Raw genomic sequence first — 19,165 nt, 5'->3', positions numbered from 1 at the left:
GCACGTACCAACACAGACGCCTCCGCAGCAAGCAGCAGCTCTCACCTCAGAGCAAGAACCAGAGGCAGCACCAAGATAGACGTGATCACCACCACCATAGACGTGATCACCACCACCGCAGTAGTGCTGCAAGCGCCTGCACTTCACACAATATCACAGAATGTAAAAGGACCATTGGAGGGTGGCTTTACTAAGTTGTAATTAGAATGATTATCAATAATTTGGTTGGGAATAGGCATATGGGCGTATGGGGAGACAGAGGCTGTCTCGAAAAAAAAAAAAGAAAAAAAAAAGAAAAAAAAAAGAAAAAAATATCTACCATAAGTGAAATATTTGTTAGACAATCGATATAAGCCTTATTAGATAATGCATCTATGTATTTTAAGTTTACTCCCGGTACCGTGTGTAGTTTAAATATCCGTAACATGGAAAAATTTTGGATCCAATAGTAATAACCAACATTGTATGAATGTATTCAGCTAGCTGAGAAATGAGTGGTTGTATGTGTGTGTGTTTGAAGTACTTCAAACGTTTGTAAGACTTAAAAATTGGTTTTAATCAATCTTGAAAATACATTTCTGGGACCTTTCAATCTCAAATATCCACTAAGCCGGCAAACAGGTAAATTTACCTGGGGATCTTTGGAATGAAAGGCTTCAGAAGGAAAAGTTTTAAAATACCTAGCAAAACATGCAACTGTATGTGTGTGAGACACCCCCCCTCCCCTCCTTTTTTCTCCTTCCTTTCTAAGTTTTTTTCTTTCTTTCAGCTTTGCAGCAGTCTAAAGGAGTTAACCGTGTTATCTTTCTAGGAAAATGTTGTGAGAACACTCTGCATTCCAATGTTGCTCGTCAGCAATTGCTGGGTCCTAGTGCAGACAACCTTTAGGGATAATTGAGGCAATAATAGAGGAAAATTCAAAAGCTTCATTGCAAATTATTGAGTGGATATTTTACCACATTAACCCCAAAAACCATATTCACTAAATTTGAAATTATTATAATGATAATCACCGAGGGAAGAAAAAGAAGTGTTCAGTTATTAGGCCAAGGCTTAACAATCATTTATATCCCAATGACAAAAGAATATGCTAAGTGCTGCATGACAAATATTTTAAATTTATGAGCAGATCTAATTGATTATCCAGAAAATATTAATATCTATTTACCAAATCATATCATTATTGAACGTACCTATCAAGTAATAAAAACATTGTTAGCAAAACAGAAAAAGGGGGGAATCAGGAGAGACACCAAGGAGCAATGGATCAATATGTAATGAATTTTTTTTTCTTTTTTTTTTTTTTCCCCCCAAATCAATACATTTTATTGTAAAGTAAGACTTTCATATAACACATGGAATCAACCAGTAGGTACAGAAACTTTTTTTTTACATATTCCCACATGAAGCGCTTACCCAGGCATGGAATATTTTCCAATAGGATGCTGAGCACAGATCTCATCTTGGTGCTAGCATCCAGAAGAACAAAGAAATCCTAAACCCAAATCACTCCACAGAGAGAGAAAAGAGGTGAACGAGGTTCATACAGCTCACTCCAGAGTCTCAGCTGATAGGGGCCAAGAGGAGGTGTTTCAGAAAAGATGTTAGCTTAACGGCAGATCCAGACTTGTTGAAGAAAAATAACCTAACTTCTTACCAAAACAGCTTTGATTCCTTTCAGAGCTAGAATTTATCACAATAATTCCTCTCTGGTTGATCTGGCTGCCTGGGGAAGCAGGAAAACCCTCGGGGTAACCCTTAATCTGACTAGCAACAGAGCCTGTGTCCTGGGGGGTAAAGGTCCTGAAACATTTGTCGATAATAAGTGAACCGAGGAATCTAACAATGAATTTTTTGCGATTAGCAGGAGATAATCAAATTGTGCCGAAGTTGAAGCATGTACAAACTATGTCATCAAAATTAGAGCAAATATAAGACAATGTGAAAGTGCTGTTGAAAAACAGTTATTATGGGCAATGGACAGGTCTGTATAAGCTACTAACATGGGGACGAGGTTCTGCTTGTGTTTAAACAGATACAGGACCAGTTTGGGCACCTGCGAGGTGGATCAAGCCCACGTTGCTGCGTGACAACTGTTGAGCCCCAGCCACGAAAGCAGTCGACGAGAATGAGGAGGACGTTAACATTATGGATGCTCTTAATCTTATGGGTGGTAGTTAAAGGATGTCCCTGGGTGATCGATTGTTGAAAGAATGGGTGGATAAGATTCTTGCTGTGCAACAGGAAGGGGGAGATGTAGGACAGGACATGCTGGAACTTGTTAGTTGGAGACCCTGGGAGGAGTGAGATAAGGCTTTTGTTTAAAGAGGAATGGAGACTGCTGGCTCCGTGCGGATGAGCACGGGTGTCTGTGGTTGCGAGGCAGTGGCCTTGATGAGAGGAGCTGCTGCCGTTTCTGAAAGCAAGTAGATAAGAGAAACTGTTGCTGTTGCTAAAAGCAAGTAGATGTTTAAAAAAGGCTCATTTGTATTAACCAATCCATGATTGCTTAGTGTATTGTAAGAACCAATTAGTTTGAAACACGCTTCTTGTAATCACTATAAATATTTGTGCTTTAAACGCAATAAATCGGACACTTGCTTGCATCAGGCTATCGTCCCGTCTCTTATTCGCGGCATGTCCCAGCAGTAGCTAGATCATTGATTAAAAATTAGGTGATACTTGGACGTTGTGAAAACAGTCTAGACCCTGATCCAGAGCTAACACAGACAAGAATTCCATTAAATCAGACTTGCTGAGCAAGTTCAGCATTGCAATATTTCCCTAAGTAGTAATATGTGCTTGGTGGAGTATTTCAGAAATTACAGAATGGAAGTTATCAACAAAACTGCCATGCAAAGAATCATTATTCTTAATCCTTAATAACATATTATATGCACAGGGGTTCCATCATACATCATAAATAATTTTTTACTTCAAAAGTAATTTTTAGTGTGCAGTATTTTTATCCTGTGTGTAACATTACAAAAGTTTCCAATTAAATAAAATTATGTGTAAAGGAGGTTTTTAATATAAAAACTAAATTTATAGTACTACAAAGACGTAGATTGAGAAAGATTATGATTTTTGTTACTTGCAAATGTGAAGTTATGTAAGGAAACCTTTTATCTACGTGGTTGATTACCTTTGAATGTTTTATTAAGGGGAAGTGAAGTCCTCGATAGAAATTCAACATTGAGGCTAAGGTCCTGAGGATCCTGGTAAGACTTTACTGATAAAATTATGCTTATCTCGTTGTTGCCCAAAATAATGATGCTCCATTTTGATTTCTAAGTTAGTGCCCTAGAAATCAGGCTACTGAATTATCCTATGAAAAACTATGGTTGTTCTGCATAAGCCTCAGGATACTTGAGGTAGTCCATGAAGCTTTCATTAAGATAAAACTCTTCAATTTTTCATGCCATTAACTCATCAAATGTATTATCAGACGTCTAGCTGTTTTAGAACCTCTCAAATCCTGCAAAATCCGAGGGAGAACTGTTTTATATACTTCTTTCCTTAACAAAAATGTTTTCAGAACATTCAGCTTTCTCATTTAAGTTCTCTTCTAGCGAAGAAGAATACTTCTATGAAGAGTATTTTATATTTTCAAGACATGGTGGCTATACTAATCCTGCCAATGCCATAGAAGTGAGAACAATGAGTATCATTCCTTAAATCTCAGTGAATTTGAAGAGTAGATTTTTTTTTTCTTACACTCAGCAGAACTAAATAATTTGTTTCTAGAAAAGCTGTTTGCCATTAGTATATACTTTATGTTCACTACAGCTGCTTCAAGCCACTGAAACTACGTGTGATATATATTCATTACTCTGTGGTAATCAGCATGGCTTTATTAGGTCAGCACAACAAGTTGTGAGGTATATTAGTTTGCTTGCTTTTCAAAGAGATTGGAATGGATATTTTATGGTCAGAGATACTAATTATAATTAATTTATTAGAGTTTGCATCAGCTGTTGACATTTTAAATCCATAGCCCAAATTTATTAATTGAGCTCAGAAGCAGAGAATCATATTCAGCTTACTGTTGGCTCCAACAATTTATTGAAAAATGATCTCGTTGCGTTTTGTGTATCAGAATCTGTTTGCAGATACCTTTTCTGCTGCAGAGGTATCCATATTAAATTAGTACCACAGATTAAAAGAGAAGGAAACATTTAAAATGCCATTAAAATTGAGCAGTAAATCTTTCACTTTAAAAAAGAGAGGAGGAGGAGGATATCACATTTCTTCTTTCTCATCAAAGGTAGGCAACTAATTAGCCTCACTCCAATTAATACTTGTGTTATATAGAAAATGGCTGATTCTGTCTAGATCTTTATCCTTTGAACATATGGCAATAAAGATCATGGGATGTTTTCATCTTTCCTGTTTGTGTTGGAAACTTAAGTGTGAATGTATGGGTTACGCACAGGCAGCGGTGTATCATGTTGGCTGCAGAGAAGTGTTGCCCAGAGAAAGCTGGGGAGGGACATTTACAAAGCCTTGTAGTGATAGGATGAGGGGCAATGGGTATAAACTGGAGAGGGGCAGATTTAGGCTAGACATAAGGAGGAATTTTTTCACCGTGAGGGTGGCGAGGCCCTGGAACAGGCTGCTCAGAGAAGCTGTGGCTGCCCCATCCCTGGAGGTGTTCAAGGTGAGGTTGGATGGGTCTTGGAGCCCCTGATCCAGTGGGAGGTGTCGCTGCCTGTGGTAGGGGGGTTGGAACTGGGTGGGCTTTGGGGTCCCTTCCAACCTAAACCATTCAATGATTCTGTAAATATGTGGTACATAATCACTTTTATTTCCACTGCTCATAGCTGATAAAGAATAGCCTTTGGCCATGGAGAAGCATGTTGACCACTTATACAGCCTACAGATGGCTTTTGAAAGTGTATCCAGACTGGTGATTCCAGTGCAGAGTAGAGAACATAACAATAATTGTGATATATAAAACTTAGGCTCAAAGTAAGATGCAGAGTCTGGGCTCAAGATGGCCTTCCAATTAAACAACTAGCCAATCTCAATTTCCTCCTGCCAGTCCCATAAGGCTGCTCATTCCCCAGCTTCTGCTTATTCCCTCCTTCCTGAATTCCCACTCCTTCCCATGACACTTTCCCAGTATGACACTTTCCAATCATAAGCAGACTGACAGAAACTCAGTCAGGGAGAGATTTGGAGCTCCAACCTGCTTCCTCAAATAGGAACAGCCTCTGTGTGCTCTGCAGAAATTGCTTGCCCACAGGCTACCATAACACATGTTTATGTGGCGTTGTATGAAAACAGACTCGGGGAAATGGGCTGAACAGAATCACTCGCTGAAGATGGTACGTGGTATGACAGAGGAGAAGGATAATGGGTCAAGCTCAGGAGCCCGAGAACATAAGCTCCGTCATCATCCTTATGGGTCAGAATTTCTTGTGACTGTGGAGGAGCTTTCAGCAGGAACACAGCAAATCTCTCACAAGAAGGATGCACAGCCAAGTTCCCCAAATAAACTAATGCTGCTCTTAGAGTGCTGCCCTCTCTCTTTCAGGTTCTTTATATGGGCTCTCTGCCTTTGTCTTTCTCTGTGTTTCTCCAGTGTCTTTTAAGCCATTAATCTTTTCATTTTCCTAAAGTACAAAGAGGCAGATGGGACTGTTTACCAAGGAACCAGGTAGAAATCAAGTGCAAATTCTTCGACACAGGTGTCCAAAAAGGCAAGGGGATGCAGGCTAATGCAGATTTCTCTGTGTTACCCAACACTGGTCCACTACAAGCACTGAGCCACCTGCCTTAGTGGCTTTCTGCAGTTCAGAAATGTTGCCTGGCACAGGTCCCAGCAGCACATACTGCAGCTCTTTGCCGATTGCTGCTGTGCTGGCCTGCTATGAAAGGACAACCACAGTCAGAATTCCTGCCTATTCTGCATACTTTCCTCTTCCACATATACATAGCATGCAGAGGTATTGTAGATGTCAGCTATTACTTAAATATAGCTGCTTTTGGAGCCAGCTAGGTTGCTAGTAGGCAATACTGCTGGGTAGTCACCCGCTATTCAGTCCTATCTTTCCAAAACCTAACCTGTCTCAAAGCCTCCTAGTAGCATGAATTAGGCTGTGATGCTGAAGCTTGTACAGGAAATGAGGCAAAAGAAATTCATTCATCCTGAAAAATAATAAACAGCATAATTTGAATGGGATGTAATTAAACAATGTTACTTCTGTAAGCATTTTCTGGCCTTAGCTTGTAAATTAAATCAGTTCTTGATAAAGAAATACATGAAAATCCAATATCATTACTTTACTTGTTCATATACCTTGCTAGAGAACAATTTTTCTGTAACAAAGCATATTTTCTGCACTGTTGAACTAAATCCATCTTAGCGGGATCTGCCTCTTTTGGATTTATACGTTTACTTGAGTGGGTGTTTTGCCTGCTTGAGGAAGGGAGTTTTGTGAATTATGAAAACAAGAAAATCTCATATCCACAAACCACTCTCTACACTTTTTATAGCATGATATAAATGTTAACAGAAGAGTTATTAATTTTCAAACATAAACATCGGTAACTATTCAGGTTTTTGCTTCCTCAGTAGTTTATGGACTGGCAGTAAATCTTAAAGTGTTTTGGTGATTCACATGAACCTGAGAAGAGTTTCTGTGACATTCAGAGTGAACTGGACAAAAAACCACAGTCCTTTCATTTTATTCCAGTATTTCCAAAGTACTGCTTTTGCACACTGCATCTTGAATGGCACCAACTGTGAGCAGTTTACTGCTCTGTGATGAGGTACTTTGCTTTCTTGGACTGAAAAGGAGCTTCAGGAGCCAGATCCTCAGCTGGTGTGAATATATGAATAGTGCTGAAGTAAATACACTGCCATTTAGGCTGCCTCCTGATGTTCCCTTTCATTCCCTTGGAGTGATGTGTGCCATTCCACTCATACAAACCTAGCATGCCTGACGTTATTAAAGATGCTATTTGCAAAGCAGAAAGGCTTTACTCACTGTAAGGGTAAAGGGGCAGTGGTTCCCTATCTAATTTATTTTCTCCACCACTGAAGAGCTGTTCCCAGGCTATTGGCTCAAGCAAATCACCACGATGTATTTGCTTCTAAAGCAGGATGCAATAAGGGTACATCATTAAATTGAAGACAATGCAATTATGATCATTTACTCCAGTTGAAGGTTTGCCCCAGTTTTCAGGAGTACATTTTTAATATCTGATCAAGGTTTAAATTTCCCTACTACAGACTTGACATCAGAAAAAAATATTTCACAGAAAGGATCATTGGGCACTGGCAGAGGCTGCCCAGAGAGGTGGTTGAGTCACCTTCCCTGGAGGAGTTTAAGGGGCGGGTGGACAAGGCGCTGAGGGACATGGTTTAGTGACTGATGGGAATGGTTGGACTCAATGATCCGGTGGGTCTCTTCCAACCTGGTGATTTTATGATTCTATGAAATGTTCTGTGTTTGTAAATAACAGATTCAATGATTGAGAATTAATGAATTTGAAGCACTATTCTGCAGAACAAAATACCACCATCTCAATATCTCCTTGTTGCGAGGGATATAGTAATGTTAAAAACACTGAAGTGACAACAATCATCACATGCATTCCCAACACATCTATAGGAACATATACTATTAATGATATCTTCCTGGCTGAAGGACAAAACAAAAAATATCCAATGTTACAAAAAAGCTTTGGGTTACACCTGGTGCTCATATAGAAATGTAAAAATACAATGCCTTTTCACTTCTTTTTTCCTTTTCAGTCTTCAAATCATGTTGCTAACAACACATTCAGAAGGTATTAAAAGCTTAACAGAATTTACTGTGTTACATGAAGACTTTTTTTATTCCTAGAAGATAATTACAATTATTTGAGTTCTTTTCTTCATTACAAGTTGTCTAAAATGAAGTTAAAGAAAGCGTGTGAATGTTCTTCCAAGGCTCAATTCAGATATGAATACAACATTGCTGCCCTGGAAAAATTTGTTTAGTGAAACAACACTTAGTTTTTTATAAAACAGTGAATTCCTCTGTTCTTTACTGAATTATGCCTTTTTGTTGTCTCTATTGATATGGTTAGGGGAATAATCGCTGGATTTTTTTCTAAACTGATTTGGTAGGTATTCTGTCAGTCACTCAGAAGTGAATACCCCCTGGAGCTAATTAGAAAATGTAAAATAAACCTACAAGCAGCCTGGTTCCACCGCAATTATCATAGGTATTAGATTTTTGTACAAAGTCTGCTAAATCTACTTCAGTAAAAGTAGGAGTTGGTAAAGCAGTTTAGTTATAACAACAATAAATGTAAATCTGTAGATTAATAGAGATATAAGAAACAGTAATATTTTGACAATAAAGCATTTTCATGTCTGCCTCCTACGAAACTCTTTACAGAAGAAAATCTTTGTGATATGCCATGTTACAAGGAGCAAAAGTAATTGCACTGTAATAGTTTTATATTGTGATACAGAGAAATCAAATGTATGAAACACACACTGGAAAAATAGGGCGCAAAATATTTATGTTGGAGAAGCTACAATCCGGAGTCAGCAGAGACACAGGAAAAGATGGGAGTGTAGAAGACAATGAGTGAATTCTGGTTAGCTCTGTGCGCAAATAGGTGCCATGTGGTCTAGCTTCTTGTAGGAACTGTGACAAAAGAAAATTTTAAAGAGTATTTGAAAGAAGAAGATAGGGGAATGAGGATGATTTCAACACTATTTTCCATATTGATTCTGTGTCACAGTAAGCTAAACTCCCAGTCCTGTGCTTTCCTCTCTTCTAGGGTTGTGATCTCTCATCATAGTTGAATGCTCTCTGTGCTCCTCACTATTTCATGCCATTGTACCAAAATCATGTGATTTCCAGCAACATCCACAGAACACTTACTTTCCTGGGGTTTTAATTTTAGAAATATTTTATTCCTATATATCTGCGTGCTTATACTCTAATCTATACTGCACATTCTTGCCTCTGCAGCTTATCCTTCGTAGAATCAGGCAGATTTGTTTAAAAATCCCAAGCCCAGAATTTGACATGTACGAACCCGCTGTGACTGAGTCTCCTTACGGAGGACTGTTGTCATGCCTATGGTCCAAGTGAGTTCCATAATTTTCCCTTTCTTTGGTCTCAGTGCTATGCTCTGTAGGCTCTTATTTGATCTTCACAGCACTCAAATTTTGTGATCCAGCTACCCGACCGCCTGGGGCCAACACTCACCGTGGCTGCTGTGTGAGTATCTGTCATCAAACAAATATTTTCACGGTCAATCTACGGTACAACCACAAAACTGAAGGCTTGCCAAAAGGATTATAGGACAACTACTTTTTAATTTTGATGGCCCAAATGGTGTGTGGGTTCAAATACAAGAAATAAACCACCCGTACATATTGCTTATTACATCCAGTACTCAGAAATAATCTCTGGCGTATGTTCGGAGCCTTCCAGATTGTTTTTTCCTAATTATGCTTTCTCTTTCTCTCGTGAACTCCCAGAGCACTACTCCTTCTCTGTTTTTTTCCTTTTTCTCCACTTGTGTTTGTTCACTCATAGATGGAATAGGAAAAACAAACTCCATGCTACAAGAGCATGCTCTTATAGTTTCTTTCCCAGCTCTGTAATTTTAAAGTCTGCACTCATATTTAATTTCAATGGGATGTCTAAATTGCAGGATTAAGTAGAGAAAAAAAACAAACAAACTGCTTGGAAGCAGTTTGGCAGTCTAGCATAGAGCTAAATGAAGGATAATTTACTCAAATGAGAAATGGAGTATGTTAGTACACAGATGCAATATGTGTTATGGATTATATCTGAGCTTAATTTTACAACAGCTCATCTGCTTTTAATCTTTTGTTCAAATTTATAGAAGAACAGTAGAATTTGTTTTACTTATCTTGTATATGCTAGTTTTACATAGGCAAGCATGTTCAAGAATGTGCAAGTCCTCATAGCCTGCTCAGCCTCAACAGATCTGATAATAGGATGCAGACAACTTGTGCATCCTATTTATCACTGGCAAGGAGTGTCTGTTGAAACAAGTACACCCTTAACCTCTGCCATGCATCAAATTAAACAGGTAAAACAAGTCACTATGTCTCATAGAAGCAATGCAGAAGTACATAGGGTTTTCACAATGCTTTTAAATGCATAGTGATCTTTCAGGGTTCATCTTGTCTGCTCTTAGCAACATCATGGATACAGTTTGTGGTAGAAAGTACTGGTTTTATTGGAACATTATGGAAAAGGAACATAAGCCTGTCTTTTCGGCTTTCCTAAGAATGTTGGACATGTCTGATTATCAAATATTTATTCTCATTTGAGCTGATGGCACTTTCAGTTTATAGTCCTAATTTCAGCCATATATTACACTATTAATGCACTTTCTTGCTTTCTTGCTTTTTTTTTTTTTCTTGTGCAAAGCCTTGTGAAATATTTTCTTTGAAATTAATTACAGAGAAAGCCGATAAGTTTGGATGTTTGTGATAACGTATTCAGAAGATGTTTGAAGCTTGGCCTTAAGTGCTGTAGTTTTTCCTCCACATGGTAAAAATGACCAGATATTCTCATTCCTAACGGAGTGTTTGTTATTTGCCTTTGCCATTTTCTCAAATTGCCTAGCTGTTTTATCGAATGTGTTTCTGAATCAGCAGCCATCAATAAGCTTTGAAAGAGATGTTTCTGTGCAAGGAGTCCTAACATTTTTGAAGACCATAACAAACCTTTGAGACCTCTCTGGTTTGGCAGTAGCGTTTCTGTCCCTTAGAAACATTGTCTAAAATTGAGGACTAGATTAATATGCTTCTTCTGGAAGCCAATCAAACATAAGCAAAGAACAATTAACTACATTGACTTCCCTGTAAAGCGGAAAACCAAAAACTTTTTGGTTGAATGGCTTTTCCATTCACCTAGCCAGTGCTTTGATAAATAATCTTCTCAGAAAGTTCTTGAGCACTCCTGAAATATCAGTGCACAATAATTTTTGCAATCAAGCTTTAAGTCAGCTTTAAGACCACACTCACAGGCAGCCTCCAGTAAAAACCTGAGCTTAACCTGTGCCTGCAGTTCAAGGAGATGATGGAAAGCTTTATCTCCAAGTTATCCAGCCCCACTCCTTAAACTCTAAGCACTACAGGATGAAGTAGCAAGCAGCATAGTTCTTGTTGCTGGCTTTCTGTCCTTTATAGGCCATGATTATCTACTTAGAGGAAAGTAGGAAACTGCACTTTAGAATGCTCTTACGGGAAGAAAAGGAACCAATGTTTATGAATAAAACATATACATAAATTCAGGTACAACCTAGGGAGGCTGGTTCAGGTACACAAGGCATGTTGAACCCTCCACCATTGTGTTTACATTTCAGAAAAAGCTAGACATCTACCATCCTAGCCCTTTTCTGTGGGTTATTTCTGCTAACATGCAGTCCACTGTCAAAAGGCAACATCACCTGGAATTCTATTAGACTTTTTAAGGCTAATTTTCTGAACGGAGAAATATACATAAATAACTCAAACCTAAATGGTTGGACTCAATGATCCGGTAGGTCTTTTCCAACCTGGTGATTCTATGATTCTAAATTATGAGTTTCTCCTAACATTGCTGTTAGCAATATCCAAAAAAACCCCTCTGATTCCAGTGAATACAGGAAGTCAGATCCCTGCTTAAGCCTGCCCTCATTGCAGCTCTGGGAGACATGAAGTTTCAAGAATCCAACAGCATGTCAGATCTCTCCAGTTTGTAGTGAGTTGACTATGGTTGGCAGCCAAGGAACCTTGCAGTTGCTCCCTCACTCCATCCTTTCCGTTCCTCAGTGCGTCAGGGAGGCAAATGGGAAAACCCAGAATGAGAAAACTCCTGGGTTGAGGTAAGGATAGGGAGATCATTTACCAGTTATTACTGTGGGGAAAACAGACCTGACTTGGGGAAATTAATTTATTGCCAGTTAATATAAATATATCATTACTAATTTGGATGTTGGGAAATGGATGTTGTCCAAGTGACAGGGGACAGGGCAAGGGGAAATGACCCCAAGCTTCACCAGGGGAGGTTCAGGCTGGACATCAGAAAAAAGTTTTTAACAGAAAGGGTCATTGGGCACTGGAACAGGCTGCCCAGGGAGGTGGTTGAGTCACCATCCCTGGAGGTGTTTGAAAGACAAGTGGATGAGGTGCTCAGGGACATGGTTTAGTGGTTGACAGGAATTGTTGGACTCAATGATCCAAGAGTTCTTTTCCAATGTAGTGATTCTGTGAAACAACAACAAAACTGAGAATCAAACATTAAAACACCCTTACATCTGCAGGGCAGACCAAGTTATCCTGTCCTATGTCCACTTGAGTTTTGAACACAACCAAGTATTGAGACTATACAAACTCCTTGGGCAACTTGTTCTGGTGTTTGACCACCCTCACAGTAAAAAGTGGCTTTGTTGTGCCAGGTGTAATCTCATGTGTTTCAGTTTGTGTCCATTGCTTCTCCTCCTGCCAATAGACAAATTACTGCAACAATTACTGCAAATCTCTAAATTTACTTCTTATTTGTCATAAATAACAGAAGACTCTCTTTGGACTATCACTTTATAATTTACTTTATAATTTACTTATATAGCAATTTTCTTAATGATGATGAAGCAACTTTGTAGGCAAATCCAGCCATGGCATGACAGTTGCGTATTCTCTTGCAGGGTTATAAATTGTCAGGATAAGTAGTCAGTTGCCAACTAAATGCACTTTAATGCAGAAAAATAAGTTAGGTTAGGTAAGAAATGCAGAGAGTCTACAGGAGGAGAATATAAGTCTTGGGAAACAGGGCTTTAAGATACCAGGAATATCCAGCTCCCCGTGTTCTCCACAGTGGAATGCTAGGGGCAAAAGAACCTAATGTGATCCTTGTATAGGTAAAGAGTAAAAATAGGGTCGTGAGCTTGCCTCTGGCTGCACCACTGTTAAGGCTGAAATGGTAATCCACTGCATCTGCTTTCTTATTTTAAGGGAGATGTATGGGGACAGATTGAAGGAAGACATGCAAAATGACCTATGAATAGCAAAACAACGCAAGACTGAAAGTGTTCAACTCACTGAGTTTATTGAAAAGCAGGCTGAAACATCATTTCACACACAAATGGATCTGATGGGTGGAAATTTTCTAACTTCTCCAGAAAAAGTCAAAACAGGATTCAATGAATGGAAGATAATGTTAAACAAATTGGCCTTAAGGTAAGAAGAATTTTACCTGAAGGGCAGGTGATTAAGCACAAGGGAGGTGATGGACTTACCGTAGTTCAGAGAAATATAAACAAGTTTTACCTTCTGAGATCATTGATATTGCCCAAAACAGTACAGTTCAGCATTAGGACAAACAGGATTAGAGAGTACCATTTCTAATATTTTCTCCAGGATTTGAAGAAAGGTTTTCTTCTAGGCACCAGCAAGTAAGTATTTTTTATATTTTTTTTTAATTTTATTTTGATTTTTTTTCCCTTTCTCTCACCCTCGAGGTGACCAAGGTAACGTAAGGCAGAGCTCTGAGGTGGATCGCATCACCTGTCTGGGGAGTAAAACAATCATTTTTGTTCAGAAAACTACAGCATGAGCAACGATCAGCACTGGAGATTGAAAGAAATATTCTTGCCATTCAGATTCATAGGTCTGCAGAATTCCTCCTTTTTATTTTTCCTTTCCTTGGCAACCTGAAGCAGAGAGCACCTGCAGGATTATTGAGGCTTATATCCTCTATTTAGTACTCTGCTATTTTGGGGCCCTGAAGTGCTGCTGTACCCTGAGCTTTCCTGTTTTTCTCCTCGAGCTACGCAACAGTTCCAGTTTCTGCAGAGTGAAATGCCTTAACATAAGGCAGTTAGGTTTGGAGCTCTTGTTTTGTACTAATAAAAGGGTTGCTGGTTGAAAATAAATGGTCTGTGATATCCAGGAAATCAGCCTAGATGATCTGAAGATCCCTGAAGCCTCAAAGTCTATGAAGCGATGGAAGGTTAATCAAAGTAGTACATAAAAACACAATAAAGCCCATTCCTTTAAAAGGATTATGAACCACAGGATCCAAATATAAATTCTGAGTAGCTCTTTTTCCCCCTTCCCCATTATGGGTAATGTCTATATAGGCAAATTTCCATTAAAGTCATCATCAGCCATTTGTATATGCATTCACTGGACTAAACCAGTAGTGGTTAGTTTACCAGGTTAAACCATCTACCTTTGTCTGCTCAGTGGTTCTTCAAATGACATTGATATAAGGGAATTTACATAATAACAGGCAATCTGTGATATTAATAACAAGTTTATCCATGTTAGTTGATACAAGTGTTTGGAAAGATGTGCTGTTTGGGTGTTTGTCCGTGAGCAGGGAGATCACTGTAAGGCAACAACATCAATAAGTTTAGAAACTGAGGTTTCTAATTAAATGTTAACTTTGTTTGCCTTGGGCTTGGAAAAGAGATAAGAAGCTGCTTCATGCCGACAAACAAATATACATGAAACACAACAGGACAATTAGATCCCTAACTTCGCATTGCAATATGTAGAATTATTACTTTTCCACTTCATTTAAATAAGAATTATAATATTAAATAAATATCTGTTTACACAGGTCTAGGGCATGCTCAAGGTTACACTGATGAAAATGAAAATCAAGCTTGATAAGGTGGTCTGTCTGTTGTTTGGCAAGTGGTGGCAGATATTCACTACTGTATTTTCAGATGAGTGACCTGTAAATTATCTTTAAATCCCTTTGTTTCATGAGCCCTACAAGTGATGTATGCGCATAAGCAATACAAACAGCTTAGCTGAGAAGTCACTCCTCTGAAAGGTTTGCTCTCTCCATACTGATATTATCCTTGCACCTGAATCTCCTCACATCCTTTATTATTGCAGTATTTGAGGATATGAGGTCTTGAAGACTTAATTACAGGGGCGCTTACTTTATGTCTACATGCTGAAATTTGTATTTCCTTTACAGCAGAATTCAAAATTGGAAACATCCTAGTGCTTATAAGTGGTAGATCTTTTTGTTCGTGTTCTTGGCTATGTTTGGAGTAGATTTCGGAGAACTAAAGCTCACAGTCCCCAGGTGAAATTATGTAAGTGACCTGTGAACATTCGGTGTTTTTTTTGTTAAGAAGTGTGGTTCAGCAATGGAAAAGAAAACAAGAACAAAAGTCAAACACTGAATAAAACCCCATCACTTTGTTCTTTTATTTATGTTGCTTTAGGCAGTCACTAATGCTTTTTCAGCTCAGTTTGATCCAAGAAACTATTTCACTCAGATGGTTTGCACATTATAAAAGCTACACAGAAAATAGAATATGTAAGTGGAGGAAATTATTTTGTTTCCTATCATTCTCTGTGCTTATAGATGACCTATTTGGAGAGGAGTTTTGAAACATGTGTATTTATGTGGAATGCTGGTAATTGGACTTAAGAAAAAAGAATAATTTCTTTACATTTGTTTCCTATTTTTCTCTAGCCAAAGGTTATGGTATCAAACTGTGATTAAAAAAAAGCATAAAAGACAGTGTAAAAGAAGTAGAATTTGATGTCACACAATATTCCAGAGAGATCCAGGTTGACAGAGCAGCCCATCTAATCTGCAAATTCAGTGAAGATGTAGAAATAAGTGAATTGTTCCAGAAAAGTCTATAGAAACAGAGTTGAGGCTGAATTTTCAGAGTGTGTCCTGACTCACACTGATGGTATCTAGAACCTCTCAAAATACATCTGCTGTTGCCAATTTCTTTTTAAGTTCTTTCAAACGATTCCCTTCTCAGCTTGTGTGTTCCTGACCATGTTCCCCATGATAGCATTTGAACCACGTGAAAATGGCTTTTTCTGGGTAGAACTACATTGCAGCCTTTCCATAGAACTGCATTTTCTGCACTGCTGTGTAAAGGTGATGACAAGATTTTCTGGACAATAAGAACATATATGAATAAGCATGACTTTGTATGGTGAGATATTCCTGTTGGACAGATGATGTGGCTTCTTTACTCACAGGATTATTTCTAGACTTTATTAGAAGACTAGGTAACATCAAACAGCTTCAGAAATGAGAGATGGAGCAGGCAACTCAGACCTATCTGAGGTTCAGGCTCACAGTACTGGCATCGTAGTTGAATGTAGGTCTTTCTGGAGACACACTTAGGCATGTTCTCTGCCATATATCTCACTGGGTATTGGCCATAACTTCTTACAGTCACAGTTTATGAGATGCTTAATCCTTCTCTCAGACCATGTAGAAAATAATAGTCATTTAACACAAGCTGAAACCTGCTAAAGTGCATAAATGTTGTACACTGTGACCACATCTATTTGTTCCTTTGACTAGTAAATGCTATAATGCTGAGGAACATTTCTGCATGCTGAAACTTCAACAAGTCAGTTGCCAGAGCAGTTCCTGGCATGCTTCTGAGCTAGCACTTTCACAAATGGTTCCTTAGCATAGCTCAGGATTAACATGGGTCACGGGTCACACTCACTAGATAATTTGAACTTGACTGTCTTGTATTGGAGGATGATTTAGTAGTATGGATGAAAGCTGTTTTGCCTAGACAGGTCTCTCTTAAAAGTCGTTGCTTGGCACAGTTTGTGTACTACTAAAGTTTTGGTCTTGAAGTTTTTTGTCCTCTGCAGGTCAAGCCCTGTTTTCAACACAGACCACTCATAGCCAAGAAAATTTCTGGGCTCTAACATTCCTCTTCTAAGATTAATTCTGTTTTAATGGAAGAGAAGAGAAATAATCACCAGTTACTTGGAAGCTCCAGACAGTGCAGAATACAACATCAGACTCCCAACAGCAAGATAAATCTAACTGCTGCCTTTGTGTAGCCTTCCTCTAGAGAAGACTCAAAGCACTTCCTTGTCTCCCTGTTGGTCTTTTCACTTGCTCAATTCAGCTGAATGAGATGAGGTTCTTATATTATCCTATAAACGTAATCATAGAGAATTTTTAATGTATTCCTCTTTATTTCAGTTCCTTTGTTATAGATACACATGCTATCAAGAAAACTTGGGAATATCTGGATTTAAAAGTCATTCCACTTCTTTTACTTATAGCAAAAACAAATGAAAACAAATAATTTTTCAAACGTAAAATTATGCAGCTTTAGATACTGAAGTTGCTATAAAATGCTGCTTCAGTAATAGGTGAACCTATCAAAGAGATTTCTTTTTCCTATCTTTTAAGCTAATCTTAGCCCAGATGAGACCTAAACGATAGGGGCTCATATTTGTTTCATGCCACTGAAAAAAGAATAAGAAGAAGGTGCATTCATTAATAGCAGGATGACTAGAAGCAAACGCTGTGATGTAGCCGTGAAAAAAATAAATATGAACATGGGCATTATTGGGTGGTGATTTTTCCAGGAAAGATAGAGAAGCATTATTAGTATAATGCACTAGAAAAATGCATTCAATAAAGATGATTCAAGGATTCTGAGACAGTAAAAAGGATGAAAAATTGAGAGGAAGGCAAAAGAACAAAAGTACTCGTATTTAGACAATACCAGTGTAGGAACAGAGGTGTAAAGGAGCTGTAAATATGTTTAGGTTGGGAATTGGAAGGAGTCTTGTCACCACAGTACTGAAGCTCTGAGAAGCTCTATTATGACTAGTGAGAGGAATGCGAGTTAGCTATATCTTGGCCAGTTTATCAGTTTGTCACAGTTACCATCATCTGTGATAATGGAAGAACAGATTTGATCCAAGAAATCTCTTCCAGTCCTGTACACATTTACCCTGCTGCGACTTCAGTGCTCAGGGGAAACTTTCCTTTCAGACTCTTAGTATGTACAAGCTATGAAGCAAACCCAAGATGCAGCAAGTGTGTTCTCATGTTTCCTTCATGTATTTTTTTTGAAGGAATTCCATCAATCACAGCTGAAATGATGACTTCCAAATGCAATAGCACAAGCTTCAATTGCTTGAAGGTGTTCTTAAATATCTTGGATTTTTTCCTTAAGACCCTGAAGAGGCTGCAATGGTACAACTCAGTTAGTTCAGGGTTCATCATATGTTAAGAATGATGTAAAGGTCCATGAGGAGTAGGAGCTTCCAAAACAACTCTTCTTATGCTCGTCCCTTACTAAGAACAGGCTTTATAACATGAGAAAGACTATTGGATTTGCAGTGAATGTCAAAGTAGAAATCAAATCTCACGAACAGTCTATACGTATATACATATTTGTAAGGATCTGATAGCTACAGAAAACTGGGAAATGACAAGCATTCACAACGGAGACATATGCTCAGTATTTTGGCCTTTGCAAGGATAAGAGTAAGAAGCTGTGGGACGGAGGGTAATGAGGATGGATATGGAAGTGCTGAGAAAGAGGAAGGCTGCAAGAAGGGAAGGGATAATCAGCTACATAAGAATTTTTAAAATTTTTGCTTTCCTTCCTGTGTGTCCAGTTCCTGCAGCCCCCAAGTGTGTTACCTGGTGCGTCAACTAAGAGTGCTGAAGATGAAGACAGTGTGTGACCCATAGGGGATGTCAAGTGCCTTCACGGTGAGAGGTGATCCTCCCCACCTATCCTAAATGCTGGGAAGTCTGGAACAGTTCCCTTAGAACCTAGGGTACATTCCCATCACTTAGAATAGCAGGCTTTGTCTATATAAGTACATTAAGTAGAGTTCAAGTATGCACTGGAACTGAATTGCTTTTACAGCTAAATTGTTGCAGTGCTCCCTGGCACATCTTATGGTCTTGCCCAGCTGGTACTGTCCTGATCAATCAGGCATGCCATGAAGTTGGCACAAGCCAGAAACTACCTTCAAAGGTAACCTGGGTGCGACCATTTTCTTTAAGGCTATTCTCCACAATGCTTTTCAGGCTGGAGTAGCGTGTCCAGCTCTGATCCCACAAATCAAGAAAGATGAGGGTAGACTGGAGGCCATCCAAAAGAATGCCATGATGATGATCAAAGGTCTATTTTTCCCAGAAAATGTAAAGCAGGTATTCAATTTGCAACATAGAATCATAGAATCACCAGGTTGGAAGAGACCCACCGGATCATCGAGTCCAACCATTCCCATCAGTCACTAAACTATGTCCCTCAGCGCCTCATCCACCCGCCCCTTAAACACCTCCAGGGAAGGTGACACAACCCCCTCCCTGGGCAGCCTCTGCCAGTGCCCAATGACCCTTTCTGTGAAAAATTT

The sequence above is a fragment of the Phaenicophaeus curvirostris genome, chromosome 2, assembly GCF_032191515.1.
Source record: "Phaenicophaeus curvirostris isolate KB17595 chromosome 2, BPBGC_Pcur_1.0, whole genome shotgun sequence".
NCBI classification, from domain to species: domain Eukaryota; kingdom Metazoa; phylum Chordata; class Aves; order Cuculiformes; family Cuculidae; genus Phaenicophaeus; species Phaenicophaeus curvirostris.
The sequence above is the reverse complement of the archived record's forward strand: the minus strand, read 5'-3'. Positions refer to the sequence as shown.